The sequence below is a fragment of the Leptodactylus fuscus genome, chromosome 1 (assembly GCF_031893055.1).
Source record: "Leptodactylus fuscus isolate aLepFus1 chromosome 1, aLepFus1.hap2, whole genome shotgun sequence".
Classification (NCBI taxonomy): Eukaryota; Metazoa; Chordata; class Amphibia; order Anura; family Leptodactylidae; genus Leptodactylus; species Leptodactylus fuscus.
The window spans coordinates 72,730,003-72,746,911 of record NC_134265.1 but is presented as its reverse complement, the minus strand read 5'-3'; positions in this window follow the sequence as shown (position 1 = coordinate 72,746,911).

The following is a 16,909-nucleotide window of genomic DNA, read 5'->3' as shown; positions in this document are numbered from 1 at the left end:
GCTATGACAGTCCATAAGAAAAATGGACATGCAACTATTGTTGGTTGTAATCATGCAACTGTGCACTTTCCTGGATTTATAAAGGCCCATGTGACTTGAATTCAAAAGCAATCATTGCATGGCCATTTTTTACTTTTATTTTCAGTGTTAGACTGGGGTGCCCGGGGCCTACAGGTAAAATTTATTTCGCCAGGCCCACTCTATATGTAAATATAATTTGTCTCTCATTTGGAAATTGTTAAAATGTCACCAACATACATGTATTTTTCAGTAGTAGCTGTTGCCTAGTCCTCACCACTGAATGTTTCTGTCCTGGGGTCCTGTCGGTAGTCTGGTGTCTGGCTCTTCCCTTGAACTAGAACCCTCTTAGCTCTGTGGGCCAGGTATATGTGCTCACACAACAGGCCTCAGACAGCAGAAAGATTCTGCAAGCATATTGGAGGTTGGTGCTCCTGCATTGGGATTGAGAAGATGGGTCCCAGGGAGGAAGGATGCTGGTTAGCCTGATTCTGCACCTAGATGTCACCTCAATCGTCCAGTGTGTCTATAGTACATATACTATAAATAAATTGGCTAGTTTCTTAAATAATCTACCTGGTCTATACTGACGTATCAGCCTGGCTGAGATGCTGCACATGGAGTCTCTGTATGAAGTACAATGAATGTGTGAATAAGACCTTAGACATAGGGTGCAGTTATTAATAACTATGGACTATGGAAAGTTTCCTATTCCTTTTCCGTGACATTATGAGTTCATTAGCTCTACATTGTGACTTCATTTTATTTTTCTTCCTCATGCACTAACATCACAGTGTATATAAGGATCTTTTATATGTGTTTTGCCTGTGATATTTCATGATATACATAATCCCTACAATGTGATATTGCTTGTAGATAATACTTATCCTGTGACGTCCCTGTGTACATTTTCCCTCTATCGTCAGCTATTAAGTACGGAGCACACCATCAGGGCTCCGGGAATGGCAGTCTTCACTGCTTCTCATTTTGGATATGGATAATCCAAAATATGGATATGGATAATATTGGATATGGATAATCCTTTTTGCTGTTAGAGACTTCTGATGATCTTGTGACATATATAAGTGAAACGCGTAGAGTCTGATTTTTATGCATACAGATTATAGAACATTGACTCTGCAACTCTGAGTCCCATAGTGATATGCTCATTAGGAGCCTGACTTCAATGCAGGGCTCCTTTGTATATATGAGGGCATTGGGTTCTGGAGTCTCTGCGGGGGTGACTTAGACTGAGTACTATACTATATAAGTCTGGTTATTAGTGATTTCAACCAGACAGTCTTCAGTCTCCTGTAATTTTACACTTCAGTTGCCTTTAACTACAATATACCATGGACAATTGAGAATAATTATTTCTTGTCCCATCTATTTCCCTGAGGGAGTTATCATGTGTAGAAGCAGAAGAATCTTTAATATTATTTCATACACGTACCCCTATTAATATTGGTCTTTTTCCCCAGAGTTTATTCTTGGGGGAATAACTGACTCAGAGGTTACAATCTATTTGTTCAGCAGTCTAACTAGTTAGGGTATTATTGGTGGATGGACACCTAAGGTAGCAGGGTGGTCTGGTGGCATAATAACCCATGGTCCGTCTCCTTTGGGGTTGCAGATTACCCACCACTACTTCCACTTAACCCAGGAACATTGCTCTGGGTATAGTGTGCTCCTATTTGATTATTGGCTTACACCGTTTATCAGTCTGTAACATTTTATTTTTAATTACCTAATAAAAGTTATATTTTATTACATTTCTTTTTTATGAGGGGATCCCCTTCTCTGATCTATTTATATTTCTGGATCTTTAGATCATTTTCTGTGATTCCCCCTATTGTAATATAATCGTGGGAATTATCCATCTATTTTGCTAGAATTGTCCACATGATCCCTGTATTGTGACATCATTTTGCTTTTGTGATATAACTGTATGCATTATTCCTGTCCTGTGGCATCAATTGGTGCTTCATTCTGCTATTGTCATATAACCTTGTACATTATCCCTTTACTGTGACATCATTGTGTGCTATTGTAATATAACTGTGTGCATTATACTACTGGTACTATTGTGATAGAAACTGTATGCATAACCCCTGACCTACAGTGTTGGCCAAAAGTATTGGCACCCCTGCAATTCTGTCAGATAATACTAATTTTCTTCCAGAAAATGATTGCAATCACAAATTCTTTGGTATTATTATCTTCATTTAATTTGTCTTCAATGGAAAACCACAAAAAGAATTGTCAAAAAGCCAAATTGTATATAATTCCACACCAAACATAAAAAAGGGGGTGGACAAAAGTATTGGCACTGTTTGGCATCATGTGATGCTTCTCTAATTTGTGTAATTAACAGCACCCGTTACTTACCTGAGGCACCTAGCAGGTGATGGCAATAACTAAATCACACTTGCAGCCAGTTGAAATGGATTAAAGTTGACTCAACCTCTGTCCTGTGTCCTTGTGTGTACCACATTGAGCATGGAGAAAAGAAAGAAGACCAAAGAACTGTCTGAGGACTTGAGAAGCAAAATTGTGAGGAAGTATGAGCAATCTCAAGGCTACAAGTCCATCTCCAAAGACCTGAATGTTCCTGTGTCTACTGTGTGCAGTGTCATCAAGAAGTGTAAAGCCCATGGCACTGTGGCTAACCTCCCTAGATGTGGACGGAAAAGAAAAATTGACGAGAGATTTCAATGCAAGATTGTGCGGATGGTGGATAAAGAACCTCAACTAACATCCAAACATGTTCAAGCTGCCCTGCATTCTGAGGGTACAACAGTGTCAACCCGTACTATCCGTCGGCGTCTGAATGAAAAGGGGCTGTACGGTAGGATACCCAGGAAGACCCCACTTCTTCCCCAGAGACATAAAAAAGCCAGGCTGGAGTTTGCCAAAACTTTCCTGAGAAAGCTAAAAACGTTTTGGAAGAATGTTCTCTGGTCAGATGAGACAAAAGTAGAGCTTTTTGGGAAAAGGCATCAACATAGTGTTTACAGGAAAAAAAAGAGGTCTTCAAAGAAATGAACACGGCCCCTACAGTCAAACATGGCGGAGGTTCCCTGATGTTTTGGGGTTGCTTTGCTGCCTCTGGCACTGGACTGCTTGACCGTGTGCATGGCATTATGAAGTCTGAAGACTACCAACATATTTTGCAGCATAATGTAGGGCCCAGTGTGAGAAAGCTGGGTCTCCCTCAGAGGTCATGGGTCTTCCAGCAGGACAATGACCCAAAACACACTTCAAAAAGCACTAGAAAATGGTTTGAGAGAAAGCACTGGAGACTTCTAAAATGGCCAGCAATGAGTCCAGAGCTGAATCCCATAGAACACCTGTGGAGAGATCTCTTGATGGCAGTTTGGAGAAGGCCCCCTTCAAATCTCAGGGACCTGGAGCAGTTTGCCAAAGAAGAATGGTCTAAAATTCCAGCAGAGCATTGTAAGAAACTCATTGATGGTTACCGGAAGCGGTTGTGCACAGTTATTTTGTCTAAAGGTTGTGCTACCAAGTATTAGGCTGAGGGTGCCAATACTTTTGTCCGGTCCATTTTTTGAGTTTTGTGTAAAATGATCAATGATTTGACTTTTTTTTCATTCTCTTTTGTGTTTTTTCATTGCAAGCAAAATAAATGAAGATATTAATACCAAACAGTTTGTGCTTGCAATCATTTTCTGGAAGAAACTGAGTATTATCTGACAGAATTGCAGGGGTGCCAATACTTTTGGCCAACACTGTATGATATCACTGTGTTCATTGTCATTGTGTGTTAGGGAAACAAAAATATCTATTTTATGTTATGACCTTGCTGCTGAAGTTAGTTATGGTAGACTGGGTTGTAAAATGGAGCCCCACAGCAACTCTCTAAGTCTTTGCTCTTTAACACGTCAACTACTACATCTCTATAGCTTCAGGAGTGTTGACGTTGATATTCAGTGAAGGTTAACAACTCGGTCGAAGATCAGTTTATTTTCTATTGTCTTCAGTCTACAGTTCATACCAAAGATAACAAGTAAACATTAGTAGTCTAAAAGAGTCAATTCTACCTGGAATAAAAATTCATAATGTACATGTATGAATCATGAACTGGAATACAAATCGTCTCCAGTCTTGGGGGTTTGTGATGGAGAGGTTATAATAGATAGATGTTTGGAGTAGAGCATGTGCTTAGGGTGATAACCATTTCCCATTCCCTACCGAGCAATGGTTTAGAGGCCATGCCTTACTACAAAGGGTTGTGACTCCCCTTTCATGTATTATTTATACATGGCTGCCAATAGTTCAATGTCTAAATAATGCTCAGTTGGAAATACTCCCTAAGGTGGTGTGAGCACTGCAATAAAGAAGCCGAGGTCCCCGCTATCTCACCAGTCGCAGGGCGCATACACATAATATCGCTGACCCTGAAAATGTGCTTTAAAAGCTTCCAACTAAATATGACTTGAACTAACAGGACATCGCCATCCAATGTATTCTTTATGCATGAAGCACTTAGCTTATCATAGCACATCATTACCAAACATGTGCTGTAAAATATCAACAGCTAAGGTTTAACTGTCATAAGCTGTCAGTGCACCCAGTAAATATAGTTTAGTTATAACACCCGAGGCTTAAAAAAGCTTAAATGGATAATCATAAAGTATCAGGCTGATGGAATTACAACACCTCACATGTCAATCTCTTAAAACTCCTTCTTGCTCGGTTGAATCACATTATGAACTACAAATGATTAAACGGCACTACATTGGAGATAGACAGCCGCCCGCCTACAGCTGCATTCTAAAGGACATTCTATGTCCCCGGTGTTATCACTGGTAATTATAGGAAAGCTGGCTGTTATAAATTCAGGCCTTTATGTGGGCCCAATTGAAATTCTGATTTGTGAGCAGGGAGCTCTTTAGAGTGAGACTTTTCATTCACTTGTGTGTTTTTACTCTGCCACTGAATTGACTCTTGTGTCAGATCTCAGAAGGGCAACAGTTTTTAATTGTGCCGCTGCATTAGAGAATGAATTTCATTAAAATGAAACAAAATAAAGAGCAGCCAAGAGATTTATAGTTTTCAGGTCAATTAAAGGTTATCAGAAGCTGCCACAAATATTAGAAGAGGTTTCAGATGCTCGCTTTTATGCATTAGAAATAAATGGGTTTACTAAGATACTTTTTTTCAGTATAAATTAGGACTTGTATTATTTCACAAGGCTTGTACAAGATTAGAAAGCAGGGCTGATTCCTTGCAGAAATAAAGCTTATCCATAGACTATGTTTACTATTGCTCCATCGAGTCAATGGAACTGAGCTATAAGACTATACACAACCCATAGTCAAGAGTAATGTTGTGGAAGAAAGGTACCATGTTTTTGTAACCTAATACAGCCCTTTAAGATAATACATACTTAATCAGGGTCTTGCACCTTCAAATAATGTAGCTGATGGCTATTCCTCCCCTGACCTCCACCTCATATGCACATACACTTTGCTCAGTCACATGTATGTGTTCTAATTGGGGAGTGGAGAGTAAGGGTGCATTCACACGGAGTAACGTGCCGCGTGATGTGGCACGTATACGGCGTATGAGACTTTGCGCGCCGTAAAAGCTCCCATTGATTTCAATGGGAGCCTGGATTGTATACAATCGTATTTTGCGGCCGTGATTTTGTGACCGCAAAATAACGCGGCATATATGATGATTTTTTTTTTCTGATATAATTTGCACCCCATACACATAAGATAGTTCCCCCAATATTGGTGGGTTCTGCCAACTTCTCTCTTGTGTGTATGGGCAACTTAATAGTTCAAATATGTGCAGGGTCTTGCTGGGCAATTTGCTGGACACATAGTATCCTAACAGCCCTAATAGCCCCATTATGACTGCAGCACATTTTCCATTTCTGCCTGAGGCAGGGAGCATGTACAATACAGAGAAACCTTCCCACCATAACATAGGTGACCCAGGGACTCCAGACTCCAAATCCAGGTTATGATGCTGCTAAACTGAAAAATCTGAGAACATATAGGAAAGCTGCTCACTGTTTATGACTAACATCCTAACAGCAATAACATAAATGACTAGTCAAAAGTAGATTCACTACACTGTGAGTTGTGACAAGCTCCTCTTACATGAGGCCACCACACAATGGCCAACGAACATGCTCTGTCAGTGAAGTGAAGAGGAGGAGAATGGCTGACGGAGCAGAAGTCAGAGGCGGCACTGGAATGGATGACAATGCTGTGCTCTGAGCACTGGAGGAATGCTCCTTTGCTTCCTGAGCACAATTACCATAATGAAGAAAAATTCAAAAACAGTGGCGCGGACCTCCAAAATAACTATGAGATGAATAACCTTTATAAAGGCTATTCCTACGTTCTTTTATTTTAAATCATTTTTTTTTATGATAAAATCCCTTTAAGGATAGGTCATAAGTATGTACGTCCTGGAAAACCTCTTTAATTTCTGTCATAGTCAAAAGGTGCTTAATGCAATTACTTTCAAACAACTTTTGGTTTTCTGGCAGCGTTTATGTCATTAATAAATGTTGTAATATACTTTATAATGATCTTTGGCTTCTTTCCGTTTAATCTTGTGATGACATCTACTTCTGTCCTGCATTTATTATTTCTTCTGTTTCACTATTTCCAGCTGAAATGTGTACTCTGCTCTTCAATATAAAACAGACGTGCGAGCCCCTGTATAATAGAATAGAAATACTTTATGAGGCTGCAAGGGAAAATACAAAGAAATGAGACTGGAGGGTTCTCACATCAGTTATATCTCAGGTATTATAAAACCTAGAAAACAGATCCTGGTGTCATATGTCAATCATAAGATTATCAGCTTTCATATGACTCAGAGATCACAGTTCTATTGGTATGTGTATCACTTCCAGAGTTATCAAACGTTATAAATACCTATTGTGACTGACTTATGTTATGTTTCATATTCTGTATAATTTATTACAGTACAGCCAGTATAGAAATAGTCCACAGCCCACAAAAAATATTTAAATAAGTGAATCAGTGAGGGAAGAAAAACCTCTCGGTCTAGGCAAAACACAGTAGCATATGTAGAAAAATACAGTACGATAAGACAGCTCCAAGCTCAATAAAACTTAACCTTTAATCATGGGTTGGTATAGCCATAAAAACACTAGATAAAAAAAACTGGTAAAGAAAAAACTTACAAAAACATGATTGCAAAACATATAACTCACGAAATACCATAATGGAAAAATCTCCTGCGTGTTTCAGGGCAATTATGTTAATTGTTTTAGTCAATTAACAGGGGTATATATTATTGGTCTGTTTAGTTGTTTTCCACTGCCATGAGCAAGGGGCGTACACCCTGAAACGCGTAGTAGATTTTTCTATTATTCAATTTTTGTATTTGGTGTTTTTATGGATTAAAAGTTGTTTTATTGAACTTGGAGCTGTCTCATCGAACTGATTTTTTTCTACATATGCTACATTATTACAGTACAGTGCATGTGGATGGGGTTTAGAAAATACCACCGTCATGTGGTAGAAATTAGCACAGGGAAATCAAATATTCAGAATTGTCACACGTTCATCTTAGCTGCAAAATTTCCATCTCTTCACTACAGGGGTGAATGGATTTGCTATAAATTTGCACTGAGCTTTTAACTGACAATGAGGAACAGCCCAAACAAATTCCATATTCCTTGTGTTGGTGCAGCATTGTGGATGTTTATGACACATGCAGATAATCAAAATCTGGTTATATTTTGTTACGTGATATTTCGGATAGTCCTGTGAGCCTTGACTTGTTCTTCATGTATGTACCTATTTATACCCAGTGCTGCTCTCTGACTAGTGGAAATCTGGGTGGTGTTCTTTACTGATTGGTGGAGAGCCAAGCCAGCTGACAGCTCATAATGACTATTACTTCATGGGTGGTTCTATTTGTTTCTGGGCAGCACCCTTTTCTGATTGGTGGAGAGCCAAGACAAGTGATAGCTTATAATGGCAATTACTTCATGGGTGGTTTTATTAGTTTGGGCTCTTTTCTAATTGATGGAAATCCGGCCTTGCTCATACAGCTCAGGGTTTGATAAGGTGAGAATATATGCAGAATGAGTAAGAGCCTCCACGGGGATATGTATTATTATAGTAAAAAAGCAAAAAGAGAGGGAGCACTCACCGGTGTGTGATAAAAACTTCCAGCTTGTTACCATTTAGGGTAAGACACAACAGCAGATAGAGAAGTGCCGGCAACAGGAACAGAAGAAGCGCATCAGTGCATGAAACAGATGCCGCCTGGTGTGTCTTACCCTAAATGGAATAAATCTGGAAGTTTTTATCACACACAGGTTAGTGCTCCCTCTCTTATTGCTCTATTACTATTGAATCAATTGGATTTCTTTGGTGGAGGTCGAGCACCGCAGAGTTTATAAAGGTCTCTCCATGTGTTGTCAATAGTGATACATGAATCCCAGGTCTTCTGGCTGTACTATTCTATCCCTCTTTTCTTTGATGGTTATTATATATGGATTATTATTCTAAGCCAGATTTATGAGATTTTAAACGAGATATACAGTATATTGCCATTGCTAATGTTGTTGAGCTACTTACACCACTTTCGACCACCAAAAGATACTGTGATAAGGGCATACTGGATGCTGAGACACCAACACTGCCTGATTTATTATCATTTATGCCAGAAAACTGGTATAAACAATTCTGAAAATCTACATGCCTCCTAATACGTCATAAGGCGCAGCTTCAGCCATTGAATACACCAGTATTCATAAGTCTCCCCTCATGTCTCCCATGTCATGGTATTGTAGAGAGGTGTGGTGTACTGCGGACATACAACTGTCATATACCACATGATGCAGCTGTAGGACACCATGTCTATGAGGACAAATTCCATTAGTCCTAGAATTAAATCATCAAAATAGACTCTTATGTACAACCTAGCAGTTTTAATGGATCACAGATTAGCATAGTATAGCAGCAGCAATTATTTGACTTTCTTTAGTAGTAGCGTCTTCTGTACCCTCCCTCTTTTAGACTAACATACAGAAAGTAACTCTGCCAGAGAAGCGGAGAAGACAACATATTTCTTTAATAAGGTAGAGAAACTTCTTAAAGGCAGTGACTGATCAGACAAATAGTACTGTGCTCCCAATTATTGATGCATTTCATTAAACAAGCCCTGTTTGACTTCCTATATTGTCAGTGGTGTTTGGTGCGGCCAGCTCATCTGCTCATATAACCCTTAATGTGACAATACGAATAAAGGAAAACTGTGAAGTTGAAATTGTAGTACAATCTGCGGGCAGCATGTTACAGAGCAGGAGCGGAATTGATATAATTTTTCAGAGAAGATTCAGTGGATCTAATACTTTATTCTGGTAAATCTCCATTTATTCATTACATTGTCAAATGGGCAGCACTTAGTGATTGACAGTTTTCCCTGTATAGGTGTACATACAGAAATGGCTGCCAATCACTGAGTAGACCCACCCACTTGACATACATACTTGACTTGAATTACATGCAGTGGCGTAACTAGGAATGGCGGGGCCCCGTGGCAAACTTTTGACATGGCCCCCCTCCCCAACTGACACCGAAGACCTCGACCGCTCCCCTCCTCTGCATTCCTGCGCGCTCTATTATACCCCATAGTGGCCCCTGCACACAGTATTATGTCCCTCAGTGGCCCCTGCACGTAGTACTATGTCCCTTAGTGCCCCCTGCACACAGTGTTATGTCCCTTAGTGGCCCCTACACACAGTATTATGCCCCACTGTGGACACCCATAAACAATAATTATACTCTGGGGTCTTTTCAGACCCCAGAGTATAATAATCGGAGACTCAGGGGGGATAAAAAATTAAAAAAACACTGTTACTCACCTATCTCCTGGCTCCGCTGCAGTCCTACGCTGTTGGCCTCTGCTGGTATTCCATCTTGTATGACGTCAGACGTCATATGACCCGGGACGCAGGCCGGGGTCATGTAATGTCAGAGACGTCAGATGACTAGGCCTGAAGCCTGCTGGATCGTAGAGAGGTAAGTAACAGTGTTTTTTATGTTTCTTACCTATCCCTGGCCTCCGATCATTATACTCGGGGGTCTGAGAAGACCCCCGAGTATAATGATAGTGTTTGTGGGGCCCGCTGTGTCACTTACCGATCCTGGCAGGGCTAGGATCGGTAAGTAAATAGGGCCTGTTACCAGGTGGAGTAACTCCAGCTGGTAGTGGCCTATAAAAAAAAACAAAAACGTAGCGGTACCGGCTGTCACCAGGCCCCTAATGTCCCGGGCCCTGTGGCAGCTGCCTCTGCTGCTATGGCGGTAGTTATGCCACTGATTGCATGAATAAAATACAAGTTATACTGAATCTTTTCCCATAAAGCTATATGTTAATTTGCTCAGGTCCTCCTGCTCTATAACAGGTTGCCTACAGATTGCATTCAAGGTTCCCTATAAGCAATTAATGGGTTTGCAGTTGGCGGAGATAGAGCTTAAACTCCGACTTCCCCTCATGAATACATGAAACACATCATTTTTATATGGAAAAATGATTTTTGGAAAAAATTAAGAGTTTATTTAGTTATATTTCTGTGCACTAATAGAATATAATATATTTTTGCTATGGATTTTAGAAATATGTGGAGTAGAGGGTACACATTGGAAATTTCAGGGCAAAAAGAAACAGAAATAGCAATGTCAATGCATTTATTTCTAGCAAAAGGCAATCTGAAAACCACTATGACAGTATATTGTAATCTGAGGCAGTCCAATTTCTTCCTGTGTCCCAGCCACCAAAATTACATTTTAAGATTAGATTTTAATCACTATAACAAGCCTATGCTCATGGAATTCAATGTGTGAACAGCAAGATACGGGACAAATGTTTTATTATATTCCGTTTTTTTTTTTCTTTATATTTTTTTGCTATGTTTAAGTAAGAACCAGCTAGCGGTTATGGCCAAATTGAATCTTTTCATTGATAAGTTAGAAGAACAGTAAAAAGCAGGATAGAAATTAGAAAATAAATTAAGGCATATATCTTTCTATTGGGTTTGTATGTAAGTCTAACTGTTACAATGTAATAAGATAGTCCATCATCACAATAGTAACAGAGAATGCTCCCTTGTTAGCCAGAAACAACAATAAAACAGTTTACAATGATGGTGGATTAGTTAGAGAAATTCAGTAAGACTTCTATGAACTACCATTTAAGTGAGATATATGGCTCCATTTTACAATATTACAGGCTAAACAAGTATTTAAGGTCATAAAGGTTTTGGTCACTTTTTTATATCAGATGATAGACGACATAAATAACCCAGTCTTAGTTATCTGCACAGTAGGGAAGGTGCAACTCTAAGGATGAAAGATATACATTGGTGAACCATAGATAGTCCTACTATCGGCTACTTTGTTATTGAAATATATTGTAGGGAATGCAAGCATGGAATCCATAAGTCAGGGTATACATTTACAGACATGTCCTTCATTACCTCTTCTCTAGGCTGGACATGTTCTGATATGGTTTGTATGTTTTATTATGTAGATTGTGAGCCCCATATAGGGATCATAATGCACTTTTTTTTTTTTTTTCCCTATCAGTATGTATTTGTTGAAAGGGAGGAAATTCACGCAAACACGAGGAGAACATACAAACTCCTTGCAGAAGTTGTTCGTTGTAAATCATTAATATAGCTTGTCCTAAACACATAGTGGCCTCTGATTAACTGGCTTTTGCCAGTTGAAATGCATCAGACTTGTGTTATGTATTCAAGTGATGTATGAATGTGCTGGTCGTTCTGACTTGTTTATATGGTGCAGTGACTAGGGTTAGTTATGGCGGCGCTACCTATCTACCCTCAAGTTTAGTGGTCTGCTGTGATCTTGTGTCCAGCTGACTTTGTGTGTATGTGTATGTTGTGGCTTCACTATTTATTTCTGCAGTGGAGTAAGGTGTATGTGCTAATTGCATTCAAGCATATAAGTGAACTATACATACCCCGTCAATGCTAGCTTATAGCTGGACAAACATTCTCTATCCAGACACAGGTGTGAATAATGGAAGAAAAGGACCATCCTCCAAAGGACAAGCCAAAGACCAGCGCTCGCCCATATACAATTAAAGACTTTAATAAGCACGACGCATTCCGGGCCAGGATGCCCTTTCTCAAGTGCAGATAAATCTGCCTATAGCGCTGCCATCTATATACCACGCACAGAGCTCTGCTGTATACATGTAGCATACGCTATACAGAGTAAGTATAGGGACACATTCACATTACACAAACAAGTTTTTTAACGTCTCACTCCAAATCCATAGCCATGAATAGTGCTCAATGTGAGCCCGCACTGCACAGAGGAGCCCGCACTGCACAGAGGAGCTCGCACTGCACAGAGGACACATCTGCACAGGCTTCACTCACTATACACTGTTCACATTGAGCGCTATTCATGGCTATGGAGGCTTCCGCCTCTGTATTACAGCGGATGCCAGGCGCCACATTCGCACTATAAGACGCACCCTTCTTTTCCCCCCAAATTTGAAAAATACGGTAATTGATGAGGTTTGATAAAGACACAGTTCCATCAAGTCCAACCTATAACCCTACAGTGTTGATCCAGAGGAAGGCAAAAGCTCCCATAAGGCTGATGCCAAATGCACTACTATGTCAGGGGAAAAAATCCCTTCCCGACTCCAACTCCAGAAATCAGTATAAAACCCCTGACCAACTTGTCTCTCCCCACAGCCGTCCTACTTCTCACTGCTTTATGTGATTCACCAGTGAGACCAACAAGAAGGCAGTTTTGCCTCTTTGTCCCCTACTGCCCGGCCTACTGGTAGATCACAGTCTATTTTTCGTCTATTAGAGAGCTGAATATATTAGTTCCAGCAGTCAGTGGTATTTTAGTAGCACAAGAATGAACTTTAGTTCTATCAGTATAAGATCACATTCATCTTTTTTTTTGTACAATATATGAAATTATCTGAGCTTCTTCAGCTTTAGGATGTCTGGTGACATATCAGTCCTAGTGAATGCCTAAAAAGAACTACTCTTATCCATTCTGTCTTGTAATGTATGTTCTTTTTAATACATGCCATTCTCCATTATATATTTCTGTGAATGTATATGAAACTTGTACTATGTATCATATTACAGGAAATATGTGAAATATAGGGATAAATATGTACTGTCAATGTCGACCAAATCTGTCAATTTTGGCAAGACCAGTTGGTCATTTAAAGCGTATGGGGTACTTCTGACTCTACCTTGGTGGTAAATGCTGAGGGGTAGAAAGACGGAGGAACTGGAGTTCAGCATGCCAACATGCTACTCTGTCCTTGTAGGGGAATATCTCACCGAGTGGCCTTAAGAAAGGGAACCTTCAGGGAGAAAGCTCTATAACTGATATGTTATCTTCATGGTTATTTCCTAATAAGTTGTTCCTACTTAGTGCTCTGGTTCTGGTATCATGAGCTTCCATATAATACTGTAGTTCAATTCTGTTCTGAAATTATCAGATGGCTTATTGATTGTTCAGACATGAGACTATATACATGCATGTATAATCTCTAGAGATGAGTGAACAGTAAAATGTTCGAGGTTCGATATTCGTTTCGAGTAGCCCCTCAATATTCGACTACTCGAATCAAGTATCGAACTCTATTATACTCTATGGGGGGAAAATGCTTGTTTCAGGGGTAGGCAACGTTCGATCAAATTATACTTACCAAGTCCATGAGTGAGGGTCGGGCTGGATCCTCTGAGAAGTCTTCTCCTTGCAGCGTCCCCACGGCGTCTTCCGGCTCTGAATTCACTCTGCCAGGCATCGGGCCTGGGCAGAGCCGACTGCGCATGCCCGCACTACAAGCTTGTCTGGCAGAGTGAATGAAGAGCTGGAAGACGCCGTGGGGAAGCTGCACAGAGAAGACTTCTAAAGGTAGAAGAAGAACCAGCGTTGATTGGCCGACTGTATAGCATTCGGCCAATCAATGCTGGTTCTGCATCGAACTTTTACATTCGAATAGCGAGTGGTACTCAATCGAGTACGAGTATTTCGAATACCGTAGTATTCGATCGAATACCTACTTGATCGAGTACTACTCGCTCATCTCTAATAATCTCCAACCAGTTCCTTGGTGTCTATGGCATTCCCATTTTGACTCTACGCATAAATAGATTCCTATATAGAATCATGAGAAACTTTTCATATTATACCTCATAATAGTTGAAAAATAGAAGACTAATACATTTCATCATTTTATTGTAATATACAAAACAACTCAACTGTATCCAGAGCAAAAATAAAACCCAAACAGAAAAAAAACTACCTGTCCCAATAGCGGATGAAACAATGCGTCACTTTAGATTCACACTATCACATCTTTTCTTCGGTCTAATGAGACTAGATTTAACAATTCCCGGAAGACATGAACCACATTTGTCTTAGACAGAACAGGGATACAGGGATAATTGAACATCTGTCTGCACTGAACAAGTGAACAGAATTGTTAGGTCTATTTGAAAGTGAGAAATGGAAGGAATAGCAATGTTCTAGTAGAAATGGCAAAAAGTTACAATATATTTTGTTTATTTTGCTCTTTTCTTCTGTGAATTGCAAGAGTGTCTTAAAGGGTGACTGGTCATAATATAGAGGTCACAGCATCATAAACTGCTCACATACGTTAATATAAAAATTCCCATAATGCAAACTGTCATAGAAGATTACCTTGTTATATAGGTACTTGACATACTGTATGTAGACAGCACAGATACATTCACAACCATCCGGTTTGCTTATCTATAATGGTGAAGTCACCTAATGTAACTGGACAATGACTATACACATGTTCACATTGCCTTTATTACCCAAGCTCATTCTTCCCTAGTCTAAGATCAATATCTTATCTCATTGTGGATAGAGACATGGAGTAATTTTGTTGAGGAGAAAAATAATTTGCAATGTTAAACCTGCCCTAAAAATCAATACATTACAGGTTATATTAGTAGTTTAGCTGAAAGGTATGTCCATCAGCTCTTAAACGCTAATATAAAGTATTTCTAAAATTAACTTTAAATTCGTTCTATACTCATTATCTACCTATCTATTTTTTTCTATGTAGAATGTGAGTCCCTTATAGAGCTCACAATGTACATTTTCCCTATCAGTATGTCTTTGGAGTATGGGAGGAAATCCATACAAACATGGGTAGAACATGCAAGCTCCTTGCAGATGTTTTTTGTCTTTGGCAGGATTTGAACCCAGGACTGTACTGCAGTGCTAGCCACTGAGCCACCGTGTTGCCCCCTTATCTATCTACCTATCTATCTAGACTAGTACTATTTTTTTTCATAAGTTTGACCTAAAACTATATCTGATGTTGATAAACTGAACCAAATCAAACAAATGAGTCAAAATGCTTAGACTTGGCCATATATTTATAGAAGAAAATGATCCAATATCACGTATCTGTAAGTGGTAAAATTATGTGATCCTTTATTTGAAGGTGAATTAGCGTCAGGTGTTTCCAGTTAATGGGATGACAATCATGTATTAGTGGGCGACTTCACATCACTTGTTTGTGGAAGTCTATCATAGAAGAACAAAGGAGATTACCGAGGACCTAAGAAGAAGAGTTGTTGATGCTCACTAGCATGAAATATCTTATGCAGTGCTCTAAGAGGATAGCCTAAGGGTGGTGATTCACTTTGCATAGAAAAAGTCAAAGTTGGAGTGGAGGAATTATACAATAAAAAAAACTAATTATACGATAATGCAAAATTGTCTTAGGTTAAAAAAGCCTATTTATATTTGCAATCTCTTTTCCTAGTAGGAAAGTAGCCACAGCCAGCTATCTCATCTACTCTCTCAGTAGCAGCTACCAATGGGAAACTCGTGAAGTCATACCCCTAGCTGAAAGATATTTAAGGAACATCCCGTGACATGAATAGAATTTTTCAGAACTTACTAATAAAGCAGTTTTCCAGTACTATAAAGAAAAAATGTCATATTTGCTTTAAATGAGTAAATATGTATATACTGAGTATTAAAGGTCTCTCATCTGCAATTCCACCTTATTGTAATACCCTGATTATTGCAGCTCTGTACTGATGGTTGAATATAAAGGTATGTGCTATGTATATACTCGAGTATAAGCCAAATTTTTCAGCACAGTTTTTGTGCTGAAAAAGCTCCCCTTGGCTTATACTCGAGTCAAGCAAAAAAAAATTATTTTTTTTATTTATTTATTTTTGTTGGGGGGAGGGGGGGGTCTATGACCAGCTGCAATAGTAATGTATAGAATCTCCCATAAGATAGTGAAAAAAAGAAGCATTAAATGTAATAAAAAAAAGTAAATAAAAGTTTCCCTAGAATACATATAAAAGTTGAAAATGACTGTGAAACACATACACATTAGTTATCCCTGTGTCTGAGAGTGCCCGGTCTACTGAATATAGGGTATCTGTAGTGCTCCTGTTCCGTCGGGAAGGGGTTAATAGGTGCTCTACAAATACCCTATATTCAGCCAGACTGAATTCCAAGTGGGGGGAAAAAGAACCAGTCCTCAAGCTCAGGGAAGGGGCAGACATACAACCAAAACACCCCCTCCTCTTTCCTAGCACTCAGCAACAACTGCACCCAAAAACTCCATTTTAATTTTTGAAATTTTCCAGTAGCTGCTGCATTTCCCCCCCTCGGGTTATACTAGAGTCAATAAGTTTCCCAGTTTTTTGTGGTAAAATTAGGGGCCTCGGCTTATATTCAGGTCGGCTTATAGTCGAGTATATACTGTATGTCTCTGTATGTCAATGCTTTGGTATAGCATGCTATTGCTGCAGCAACGAAAAAATGGCCATCAGGAAAACACAAGGCTGGCA